Below are 13,179 nucleotides of genomic sequence, written 5' to 3' on the forward strand. Positions count from 1 at the left end.
TGAGAGATGCTTTTGAGGGTATGTTTTAAATATGGATTCATTAGCACCCAAAGAACAACAAGGTGCATTTTGAAACACATTCTAATGAGAAACAAGCATTGACAGATCTTTAGAGTTCATGTTACCATATGCTTCACAGCCATCAGGTAGTAGCCATTTCTTGGTCAAATTTAGGAATAAGTAAATCTTTTCCCATTTTCTAGGTGTGGCTTTCTCAGAGCTTCATAACATTTTAAATAGCCATCTTTTCCATCTATTATTCTTAGAGTAGAAGGGTTAGTAGCTCCAACCCTCAGAAGGAAGAGCTGAGGAGGAAAAGAAATATCAGTACAATCCATTTTTTAAGGGCTTAAAATCAAAATGAATGATTGCATACTGTTCATGAACTATCTGTGATTCTTACTACTCCTAGTTGCTGGGCATCAATGTTATCTAATGATTTGTGGCATATCTGTTGGACTTTTAAGTCTTTCTATAAGATAATCTCCATGGTATGCAATTCTGTTTGTAGAAGCTTTGGTTTTTGACTCATTGCATATCGGTAAAGCTGCCCTGAGGCTATAAAACATATGAGAACTAGTACAAATATGTTAGGACTGGTGCAGCAAGAAGTCAGCCATCATAAGGGAAAGATGGACATAAATGCTGACGCTATCAAGCAACTGGAATGTTTCTTATGATAAACACGATAGAAAATGTCTAACTGGATTGGATCCAAAGACGTAGCGGTAAGCCAGACTACTTCTGGAAAGATGCCTTTGCAAATAAAATCATCATTAAAAATGCTATGTAAATGTTGCAAAGTGTGAATTTAACCAAAGCTGAAACAAATCTAAGATTTTTTTTCTTCTTTCTGTATATAGGTTTTCTCTAGAAAGAGATAGGGGTATGTGATCACCAGAAGGAACTCTAAGGAGTACCAGAGACCTGGACTCTGGTCCTTTCTTGGTCTCACTAGCTCAGTGAGTGTAATACTCAGGTGAGTTCTTAAATAAAGAACAAGACCCATTGAGCTTACTTCAAGTAAGACAATGATGTCTGCAGGGGTGAGCATGAAAGAGAAAGGAAACAAAAACTCAGAAATCGAGGCTGATGGCTCTCTCTGAGCTCCATTCTTTAGTATCTCACGGCATCTTGAGTCCTTTCTGTACACCTATATCAGAAAAGAGATTTGTTTTATGGTTCTTGAGGCTGGGAAATTTAAGATCAGGTGACCTTAGAGCTCAGGCAGAAACCTGCTGCAGGGTCAGGGCCAGGCAGAGCATCCCTACCAGGGCAACATCTAGTGGAGCTGTGGGAGGGGGAGGTGGGATTGCCACTGGGACCCCAGAACTGACAAGGGTGTATCCTTTGAAATCTAGGTGGAGGTCTGCATGCCCCCATATCTCTTCCATCATGCATGTCTGCAAAATTAGCACCACATGGATGTGGACACTGCTTTTACTTACAAGTGTGCCCTCCAGAGTGGGAGTGGACACCAGGGGCCACTTGATGAATAACACCTGTCATCATCCTAATCTCTTTAATAACTAGTTGCTTGGGCACACTCTTGCATGCTTTTTTACCCTTTACACAGGCTGAGAAAAGTCCATTTTTGGGGTCCTATTTCCCTTTCATTTATAAATTCCACCTTTAGAGTAATCCCTTTATTCTGTATCTCAGCATAAGTAGTTAAAAGTAACCACACAGCTTCTTGAGCACTCTGCTGCTTAGATATTTCTTCCATCAGATACACTAGTTTACCACTCTTTTTCTGCCTTCCACAAAATTCTAGGGCGTGAACACGATGCAGCCAACTTCTCTGCAACTCTATAATAAGGATGGCCTTTATGTCAGTTCCCAAAAAGATAGTCCCCATTTCTATCTAAGGTTTCATCAGACTTTACTATCCACATTTCTATCAGCATTTGAGTCAAAACCTCTTAAAAATTCCAAGCATTCCTTAGTCTTTTTGTCTTCTGAGCCCTCACCAGAATTGGCCTTAATGTTCCATTTAGAGTCTTCTGTACTTTTTTTGTATCCTGATCGCCAGACTCCTCCAATCTCTGCTTATTATTCAGCTACAAAACTATTTCCACCTTTATAGCTATTGTTATAGCAATGCCCCACTTCAAACCATAGCACTCATTCTCCAAGCATTTGCCAACAATCCTGGTTGATGGTCAAGTGTCTGTTGCCTTCACTCTATTAATTCAAAAAATGAAGCTCAAAGATGCAAAGATGCATGCCCAAAATTCACAAAATTAATAAGAAGCAGAAAACTCAATCCCAGCTCAACAGTTTCTAAATTAATTTTTTTACCACCCATATCACATTTAAATCCAAGTCAATATGATTTTTCTTTCCATTTTGGAAAAAAGAATGAATAGTTAGAAACACCACAATTTAAAAATAAACACTCCAAAATTAGACCTAATATCTGGTCTCCTTAGCGTATTAGAGAAAAATCTGTATCAACAACCAAGTTATCCAGTGTATTTAATCTTGTTTTCATGTTCAAGAAGTCAATGTCCCTCCAGTCAAGCACCTTTCCTTTGATCTGATGGTCAAAGAATGGAATTTTGTCTGTTTTCATTTTTTTCCTAGAAATTGAGATAAAAATAATGGAGCACTAGGAGTCAAGGGATTTGGGCAAATAGCCCATGCTATGCAACTATCTAACTTGTTATGACATTGGGCAACTCCCAAATACTTGAGATCAAAAATGTTTTGAATTTCAGAAATTTTCAGATTTTGAAATATCTGTATATAAGTGAATAATAAGATATCTTTAGGATTGGATCCAAGTCTAAACATGAAATTTATTTATGTACCTTACTCACATAGCTTGAAGTAGTTTTATGCACTATTTTTATAATTTTTTGTATCAAATAAGGTTTCACAGTGTGGAGTTTTCTACTTGTAGTATAATGTCAGCACTCAAAAAAATTTTAGATTTTTGGAGCATTTTGGACATTAGGTTTTTGAATTAGGGATGCTCTACCTGTGGTCCCACACTGGTAAGCAAATAGCACCACTTCTGAGCCAATATACCTCCTCTTCTGGGGTGTAACAACCACCCATGGTGTAAAAACTGAAGGGTTAATGGCAGAAACATTATGGGCCTCCCAGGACCCTTTTCCAACCCATAGCTGCCAATCATTCTGATTGTCAGGAGTCAAGTCATAATGGTTATTATACTTGAGATATATACACATCCTCCATTCATCAAAATGTGTGCATATAGTGTTCCTATTTGTAATGTATATAGGTTCACTGTTTGGCCCAGTTTAAACTTAAAGTAGACTCAAAGTTGGTAAATTATTTAAGGTTCCTATCAGGCTTTCGGCAAATGAATTAAATAGCCTCATCCCTTTTTTGTTATTTTAGATAAAAATGACAGTAGAGTGTATTTTTATATATTTTACATACATGGAGTGCAACTTATTCTAATTAGGATCCATTTTTTGGTTGTACGTGATGTGGAGTTTGACTGGTCATGTATTCATTTATGAACATAATAAAGTTATGTCTGATTCATTCATTCTCTTTCCTATTCCTATTCCCTCATCCCTTCCCTTCATTCTCCTTGTCTAATCCACTCTCTCATCTAATTTTAGGTCCTAGATCCATTTTGATACTACACTTGATCTTAGCCAAAAGGCCGAGAAGCGATTACCTAGATCCATTTTGAGTTGAGCTTTGTGCAGGGTGAAAGATAGGGATTCAATTTTATTCTGCTACAAATGGATTTCTAGCTTTCCCAGCACTATTTGTTGAAGGAGGTATCTTTTCTCCAATGTATGTTTATGGTGCCTTTTTCCAGGATGAGATAACTGTATTTAGATGGATTTGTCTCTCTATTTGTCTTCTATTCTGTTCCATTGCTCTTCATGTCTATTTTGGTACCATGCTGTTTTTGTTACTGTAGCTCTGTAGTATAATTTAAGGTCTGATATTGCGGTCCTCCTGCTTCACTTTTCTCATTAAGGATTGCTTTAGCTATTCTGGGCCTTATTTTTCCAAATGAATTTCATGATTGCTTTCTCTATTTCTATGAAGAACATCATTGGCATTTTAACAAGAATTGCATTAAATCTGTATAGCATTTTTTAAGGTATGGCCATTTTGCCAATATTAATTCTGCTTATCAAAGAACACAGGAGATCTTTCTATCTTCTAAGGTCTTCTTCAATTTCTTTCTTTAGTGTTCTGTAGTTTTCATTGTAGAGGTCTTTCACCTCTTTTGTTAGATTGATTTCCAGGTATTTTATTTTATTTTCTTGTGACTGTTGTGAATGGGATAGTTTTCTTAATTTCTCTTTCAGCTGATTCATCATTGGTATATAGGAACACAATTGATTTATGGGTGTTAATTTTTTTATCCCACTACTTTGCTAAATTTGCTTATGAGTTCTAGAATTTTTCTGATGACATTTTTGGTCTTCCATGATCATGTTTTCAGCAAATAGGGATAGTTTGAGTTCTTCTTTCCCTATTTGTATCCCTTTAATTTCTTTCTTCTAATTGTTTTGGTTAGAGTTTTAAAGACTGTGTTGAATAGAAGTGTTGAAAGAGGGCATCCCTGTCTTGTTACAGTTTTTAGAGAGAATGTTTTCAGTTTTTCTCCATTTAGGATGATATTGGCCATGGCTTTAACATATACAGCTTTTACAATGTTGAGGTATGTTCTTACTATGCCTAGTTTTTGTAATGTTTTGAATGTGTATTTTGTCAAATGCTTTTTCTGAATCTATTGAGATAATCATGTGATTCTTGTCTTTAAGTATATTTATATGGTGAATTACATTTATTGACTTCTGTATGTTGAAACAAACTTGCCCATGGAATGAAACCCACTTGATCATGGTGCACATATCTTTTAAATATGTTTGTGTATGTGATTTGGCAGTATTTTATTAAAAACTTTTGCATCTATGTTCATCAGGGATATTGGCCTGACATTTTCTTTCCTTGATGTGTGTTTGTCTGGTTTTGGTATTGAGGTGACACTAGCTTCATAGAATGAGTGTTCCCTCCTTTTCTATTTCATGAAATAGTTTGAGGGAGATTGGTGTTAGTTCTTCTTTAAAGATCTGTTAGAACTCTACTAAGAATCTATTCAGTCCTGTGCTTTTCTTTGTTTATAGGCTTTTGATGGCATCTTCAGTTTCATTGCTTGAAACTGATCTGTTTAAAATTTTTATGTCCTCCTGGTTGAATTTGCACAGGTCACATGTTTCTACAAATTTGTTGATACCTCTAAGATTTTCTATTTTATTAAAGTATAAATTCTCAAAATAGTTTGTGATTATCATCTGTATTTCAGTAGTCTCTGGGGTGATGTTTCCTTTTTCATCATAGACGTTTTAGTGATTTGAGTTTTTCCCCCTTTCTCTTGATTAGCTTTGCTAAGTGTTTATCAATTTTATTAATTTTTTCTAAGAACCAACTTTTTGTTTTGTTGATATTTTGAATTTTTGTTGCTGTCGTTTGTTTCAACTTTATTGATTTAGCTCTGATTTTGATTATTTCCTGTCTTCTACTGCTTTGGGTGATAATTTTTTTTCTCTAAGGCTTTAAGATGTAATGCTAGTTTATTTTTTAGTCACTTTCTATTTTTTTAATAAAAGAACTCAGTGCAATGAACTTTCCTCTTAGAACTTCTTTCATAGTATTCCAGAGATTTTGATATGTTATATCACTATTCTAATTTACCTCTAAGTATTTTTTTTATTTCACCCCTGATGTTTTTTTCTGCTATTCATTATTCATTCAATAGCACCTTATTTAGTTTCCAGGTATCAGAGTAGCTTCTATTTTTTTTTTTATTTTATCACTGATTTCTAATTTCATCTCATTATGATCTAATAGAATGCAGGGTATCATCTCTAACTTTTTGTATTTGCTAAGCATTGCTTCGTGGCCTAAGTCATGGTCTATTTTAGAAAATTATCCATGTGCTGCTGAGAAGAAAGTGTATCAGCCATCGATGGATGAAATATTCTATATATTTCGGTTAAGTCTAAGTTATTAATTGTATTTATGAGTTCTGTGGCTTCTCTGTTTAATTTTTGTTTAGAAGATCTATCCAGTAATGAGAGACATGTTAATGTCACTCAATATTATTGTATTGTGGTCTATTTTGTTCTTGAACTTGAGAAGGGTTTGTTTGAGGTATAGATCAGTATTGGGGGCATAAATATTTACAATTGTTATATCTTGTTGATGTATCATACCCTTACACAGTATGAAAAGACATTCTTGGTCCCTTCTGATTAACTTTGGATTGAAGTCCACTTTATCTGACATGAGGATAGAACTCTCCTGTTTGTTTATGAGATCCACGCGAATAATATGATTTTTCCCATTCTTTTACCTTTAGTCTGTGAATATCTTTGCCTATGAGATGAGGCTTTGGAGACAGCATGTTGATGGATCTTGTTTTTTTAATCCAATCTGCCTATCTGTGTCTTTTGATTGAGGACTTTAGGCCATTAACATTCAATGTTATTAATGAGAATTGATTTTTTAATTTTCTGTCATTTTAAATTATTGCTGGTTTTTAATTTGAATTTGTTTCTCCTTCGATTGACTATTCTTCTAGTGTAGCTCCTTCCTTTGCTGGTTTTCACATCTTCTTCATGAATTTTTTATTGAGTATGTTTTGTTGTAAGTGCCTTCTAGTTCTTAATTCTTTTAGTTTTGTTTATTATGGAAGGATTTTATTTCATCATCAATTCTGAAGCTTAATTTTGCTGGCCTCCATTTTCTTTCAGAGCTTAGAATATATTTTTCCTAGACCTCCTAGCTTTTAGGGTCTGGGCTGAGAAATCAGCTAAGATCTGTATTGGTTTCTCTCCAAATATGACCTATCATTTTTCTCTGGCAGCATTTAAAATTCTATCTTAATTTGGTATTTTAAGGATTTTCATCATAATGTACCTGTTCTGTTGTAATTTTGTATATTTGGGGTCCCGTATGCCTCCTGTATTTGATTTCTCATTTCATTCTTAAGGTATGGAAAATTTTCTGATATTATTTCATTGAAAAGATTGTGCATTCCTTTGGTTTATAATTCCAATCCTTCATCTATCCTGATAAGTTTTATATTTGGTCTTTTCATATTACCCCATGTCTTGGAATTTCTATTTGTGTTCTCTTAACATCTTTTCTCCATGGTCAACTTTATTTTCCAGATAATATATTTTGTTTCTTTGACTGAAACTCATCCAAGTCATTTATTCTGATGGGAATGCTTTGCATTGCATTTTAACTTTGTTTATTGATTCCCTCATTTTGAGTATTTCTACTTGATTTTTTCAGAGTCTCTATCTCTTTATTGAAATGATCTTTCATTTCATGTATTTTCTCTCTGACTTCACTTCTTACATCATCCTTTATGTCACAGATCAGTTTATCTATGAACTTTCTGAATTCCTTCTGACATTTTTTCCACTTTTGTGTCAAATGATTCTGTTATTGAAATATTTTGATTTGTTTGGGATGGTTTGTTCCTTTGCTTTTTCATATTGTTTTTTGTGTCTACCCATCCAACAGTATGTATCTGAGGCAGTACGGTTTTTACCTGTGGACTTATAGTGTTCCTGAAAGTTTCTAGTACCTCACAGTTCAGGGGGAGAGAAATAATAACAACCAATGTAAACAATATAGTTCTTCCTCTGACATTCACATGTTAAGTGTCACAATAAACAAATCATACGATCACTTATTGCCCACAGTAAAAACAGTATGTTTGCAAAAGATTTTACAATGTCAAATGGTGAACATGGAGAGAACAAAAGAGATGTATGATGTAATGGTTATGAGGAAGGAAGAAAGAAAACAGATATAAAAAAAATTAAAGGAAGAGTGAAAGAGAATAATAGAGTTTGGCTGTTAGCAGAAAAAAACAAAGAGAGCATCAGGGGAAGCAGATAAATGAGAGAAAATATATATAAAATTAAAATTACAATAATGCAAAACAAAACCAAATTATATTAACTGAACATTCTAGCTCTCAAAAGACTGAGCCATGAAAAATAGCAGCCTTCACAAAATGCTAGAAAGGAAAAGAAAGAACCAAACATGTATATGTGTAAGTGTCCATGAACCATTCCATTGACAATTAAACAAAGAAAAGAAAAAAATCTCAATGAAAAATTAAAGAATGGTTTCTGTTGTAGCTCAAAAGAATTCTTGGCTTCCCTTCTCAGCAGTGTTAGGTGGGGTGAGGTGGCATTTGATGTCTGCTCCATCTTCTTTAGGCAGAGCTCCTGGAGGTGGGGTTTAGGGCCTAGGGAGGCTCCAGGTTCTTCACTGAATGTTAATTGGTCTGAAGATTTTAAATCAGTGCACCTCCGTGGTCCAGCAGTTGCTGATCCTTGCTATGAGTCTGCACCCAGGGATCTCCTCTGGGTTCCACACATGTGATGGAGGAACCAATCCTGTGTCCCTATTGTCACCTGTGGAGTCCATGTTTCCTGGTCTTTCTGGTTCAGTCTCCAAATTCAATGAATCCTGACCTGTCCTTTTGAATTCCAGGCTGGGTGGGTCCCTCTCAGCTGGCCCTGCAAGCAGCCAGACTGGAGGAGGAGGGGGGGAGCCAGGTGGGTTTCCATGACCTCTAGTCCCCCATGTAAACCCCTCTCCACATCTGACCCTCTCTTGGTCACTTAGGCACTCTCTATGTCATTCAATCTGGATTTTCCAGGCCTGAACCTTGGGCCCAGCTTGGCTTTGCCAGGAATCAGCCCCCACAGCTACCAGTTCCCACAGAGTACCTGCAAAATGTCCCCTTTCTCTGTCCACAGGCAGCTGCAAGAGAAGCAGCCCCTCTCCCGCACAAGGATGTGGTTCAGCATGCCATCAGTCTACTTGGGCAGTGTCCTTGATCTCTGATCTCTCTGTACCCAAAGTGCCACAGACCTCCTAAAACTGTCGGTTCCTTTAATTCCCTTATCCCTCCACTGTGCTCACAGGGGGACCACTCTGGCTGGCACTGGCATACCAGTAGTGTTGCTGGGGATTTCTTCCTTATTTTATTATAACCAACTTCCTGAGTCCCTTATCTGCTTTGAATATCCAGTATTAATTTGCTGTAAATCCCCTTTTTATATATTTTCACCCACCTTGCTGAGAAGCGGCCGGTCTGCTTTCTTGGTTTCATGCCACGGGGCAGCCAGGAAAGTGACCTCCTCTATTCCACCATCTTCCAAGAATCAGCCTCATCCCTTTGAAGAATAGGAAGGCAGGAAAATGAGGATGGGGTTGTAGTATTTATGTTCTTGTTTGCTCTCCGAGGTGTCAAGAGCTGTAAGTTCAGTGAGTAAATTCACATTCTTTGAATCACTCTACTTAAAAGCCAACTTTGCCTCATAAATGTATTTAGATAATGGCTATCCTTTCTAAAGCACTAGAAAAAAAAAGAAGTTTAAATTATATCAGATATTTAGCACATTTCAAAATCACTGAATCAGATATAAAGTGTGACTCACTTTATATTTCCTGAACCAACATCAATTTAAATATTAAGGACCTTGACAACTGCAGGGAAAGAAGTACAGAATATCTAGCCATTTATTCATAAATTCCAGTCACTTCTGATTTTAAAAGGCTGTTCTTATGACTTCCCATTAAAGGTCTCCCTCTCCACAGTCCTGTTAAAATTCATAATTCAATTATTATAGGACTAAGAATGAAGGAGCAATTTTTAGATTATTTTATAATCTAAAATTTCAAGTTCCCAGCAGATGTCGGAGCTTGTGTTAGTAATCTAATGCTGCTTCTGCTAAATAATTGAGTGTTCCTTTCATCTTTCTGAGGTGGCACTCTCAGCTTCCTTGCTAGTTTCCCTCATGATAGCAAGATGGCCGAAGAAGATCTTGGCTCTTAAACCCAGTCATTTCACCTCTAAATTTTCTTGCATTGTCTCACACATAAGTTTTTAGGGGACACCTCTTATCTAAACCATGACAGAAAAAGAAGAGTCAAATGATGAGCTAAGATGGTTCAAGATATATCCAGCAGGTCTAAGCCTGGGGTTAACCTGCCTTGAGCTTTTAGCTTGGTGGAATAGTTTGTTCAGTTAAAAAAAAAAAAAAAAAAGCGGGGGGTGGTGTAAATGTCTGGTAACAGAACAGTTTTGTGGGACAGACATCATCATGTATCCCAGTTTATAATAGAGTAGACTGTGAGTTGACATGGCAAGCAAGGTGCACAAGGATAAGCCAGGCTCAGTTGTGGGGCTATGATGTGAACCCAGTATGGCACCTGTGCTGTCTCTGTGCACTGTGCTCCATGTCACACACCACATTTGCTCACAGGCTTCCTCTTCACCAGTTTTCCTTATCATTTGGAAGAATTCTGATATTTGTGAGTAATCTAGTCCTGATACACTTCCTGATGCCAACTTCACTGGTCTTTGTGCCTCCCTGTGGCCTCTCATTGTCTTGGTCTGACCTCCAGTAACTATTCCAGTGTTGAGCATTTGGGTTCTAATACCTTGTGCTCTGACACACCCCCTCTCCCTTCCAGCCTTCCCCTCCCTGCCTTATTCCCACCATACCTGTTCTTGAAGCTCCTCAAACCCCTAAACCTTGCTTTTATCTAGAGTCTGCTAGAATTTATGGATTTGATGGTGTTTCAAATCTCCAGGCAAACCTTCTCCTCTGAAAGAGAAGGAGGTGGAAGCTCAGAATGCTGATCACAGACCCCCTCTTGGTTCCCAGTCTAGGCCTTTGTCTTGTTTTGTTTGCCTTATTGTGTTCCTTTAGGTTAAGTCTTTTCTCTCCTGATAGAGATTTAAAAATACACTGGGCTGGAACAATATCTTAGGACATTAGTCATTTATATTTAAGTGCAATACAATTTATCTTTGAAAATGATTTTGTAGTATGTTATCCTATCATCAGGAGAAGGATATAGTGATGAGAAAATAAGAAGCCCTTACATAAGATTAAAAAAAAAATCTTTGTGCAGATTTTCCTATAGAGAGAAAGTAAGTAAATTATCAGAGTCAAGTGCTTGTACTTGAAGAGTTTATAGAATAATTGAAAGATAGCTGAAATTCTCTAACATAATCTTCAAAATAAATGTTTTTTTTAAAATATTTTTAATTGTAGATGAACACAATGCCTTTGGTTTATTTATTTATTTTTATGTGGTGCTGAGGATCAAACCTAGCACCCCACACATGCCAGATGAGTGTGCTACCACTGAGCTATACCCCAGCCCCTCAAAATAAATGTTTTGTGAGTTAACTTTTTAAAAATAAAAGATCAGGACTTGGGAATAAAATGGATTGCATTTTCCTGGGTAACTGATCTCTAGGAGGCATTGCTTGAGTTACTACTTTGACATTAAGGCAATCAGCACACTTTGCTAAAGGAAAATACTCAAAGGTGCTCTATGCCTGCAAAACAGGCTTTCCTGAGATATGACTGCTTAGTTTTATTAATCTGGAATTATGGACTTAGATAATCTGAGATGAGACAAACATATGCAAATGCCACTCTTTTATAATGTGCTAGATGGGTCTTCTTGGTTATGTTGACTGGCTTGATAGGACTCATGTTGCCTCAGACAGTGATAACCACCTATACAGAAATGACCTTCAAGAAAACATGGAACTATTGACTAACAAAAAAATGATCTGGTATTTAGGTTAAAAGGTATCCCAAATAGTTTAATTTATTGATTATCCTACCTCTTCCAAGGCAAATCTTACCTGTCTAATCAAGCTTTCCAGTTTTGGTATAAGGTAATGTGATAAGGATTTTAGAAGAATTTTTTTGTCTTTAAAAAAACTTCATAAATACTCATTGTCATTCTTAAAAAGGAACAAAGAGAATCCTAAAAATTTTAAATGTTTGCTTAAATTTTACCTAGTTACTGTGGCCTGGGAACTAATCTCCCACCCAACTTTCCCATTGAGGGGAAAGAGGAAAGAAGGAAAGAATATTGGGAGATGGTATGAAAATTCTATCTAATTGTGACTGCAAATGCCAGCAGAATCATTCAGTATCTGAATAAATATTTCACTGTGTATCACAGGGAGGAATGTAGAGAAACAATTTTTAAAACTTCTACCCTTCACAGGATTTGTCTCAGTGGTGAGCATGCCAAAAGTGGCCATCAGCCTGGCCCAAGAACATATGTGCTGTTGGCACACTGTCCTATGGTCAGTGGTCTTTATAGGGCCTGGTGCTACTTGACTTGTATCTCTAGACTGTGTGAGCATCACACATACAAATCTGTTACCGAACTAGTCTATCTTTGGATCATACATCTTGTAGACAGTCCTTGTGGATTATAGAGGGATGGTCATCAAAAAATCAGAAATAAGATGAGTCAAATTGTTCTTTGAGAATGAAAGTAAGAAATGAATCCAGCATTATTTGGAGAGAGATTTTTAAAGTCACATAAAAGTTGTAAAATTGGCAGTATATAAATCAAGTCACTTACACCAACCCTAAAGCAACATAGAGTCAAGAGGTCATGAAGGAGGGGATCCCATTCATGCACATTTTCCTGATAACAAGAACAATCACAAAAAGCTCTGCCCAGACCATGACCTTGCACAACAGTCATCACTGCCTTACATGAAAAACTGCACCCTACACAAAGGCCTCTTCTGCAAAGGTACCTGCCCAACCACTGCCTGTTCAACCTTGGACTGTTGCCACACTTGTCATTAGTATTTGTGGCCAAGGAAATTGTTATAAAACAACTTAATGTAACCTTCCTCATTTTACCTTTAAAAATCCTTATCTTGTCAGGCATGGTGGCACATGCCTGGGGAGGCTGAGGCAGGGGGATCAATAAGTTCAAAGCCAGATTCAGCAATTTAGCAAGGCCCTGAGCAATCTAACAAGACTCTGTCTCAAAATAAAAAGGACTGGGCATGTAGCTCAGTGGTAAAGCACCCCTGGGTTCAATTCCTGGTACAAAAAAAAGGAAGAGGAGGAGGAGGAGGAGTAGAAGGAGGAGAAGGAGGAGGAGAAGAAGGAGGAGGAGGAGGAGGAGGAGAAGGAGAAGGAGGAGAAGGAGGAAGAAAAGGAAGGAGGAGAAGAAGGAGGAGGAGGAGAAGGAGGAGGAGGAGGAGGAAGAGGAGGAGGAGGAGAAGAGGAGGAGGAGGAGGAGGAGGAGAAGAAGATCCTACTCCTTGCCTCTGGTACACCTGTTCCCACGACCATGATT

General features: G+C 37.1%; 1 pseudogene; it reads right to left on the reverse strand.

Annotated features, from left to right (window-relative positions):
• Window positions 1–3,594: 3,594 nt before the first annotated feature.
• Window positions 3,595–3,655, reverse strand: LOC125616710 (annotated as a pseudogene).
• Window positions 3,656–13,179: the final 9,524 nt, after the last annotated feature.

This window comes from Marmota marmota, unplaced genomic scaffold (assembly GCF_001458135.2).
Source record: "Marmota marmota marmota unplaced genomic scaffold, marMar, whole genome shotgun sequence".
NCBI lineage: Eukaryota > Metazoa > Chordata > Mammalia > Rodentia > Sciuridae > Marmota > Marmota marmota.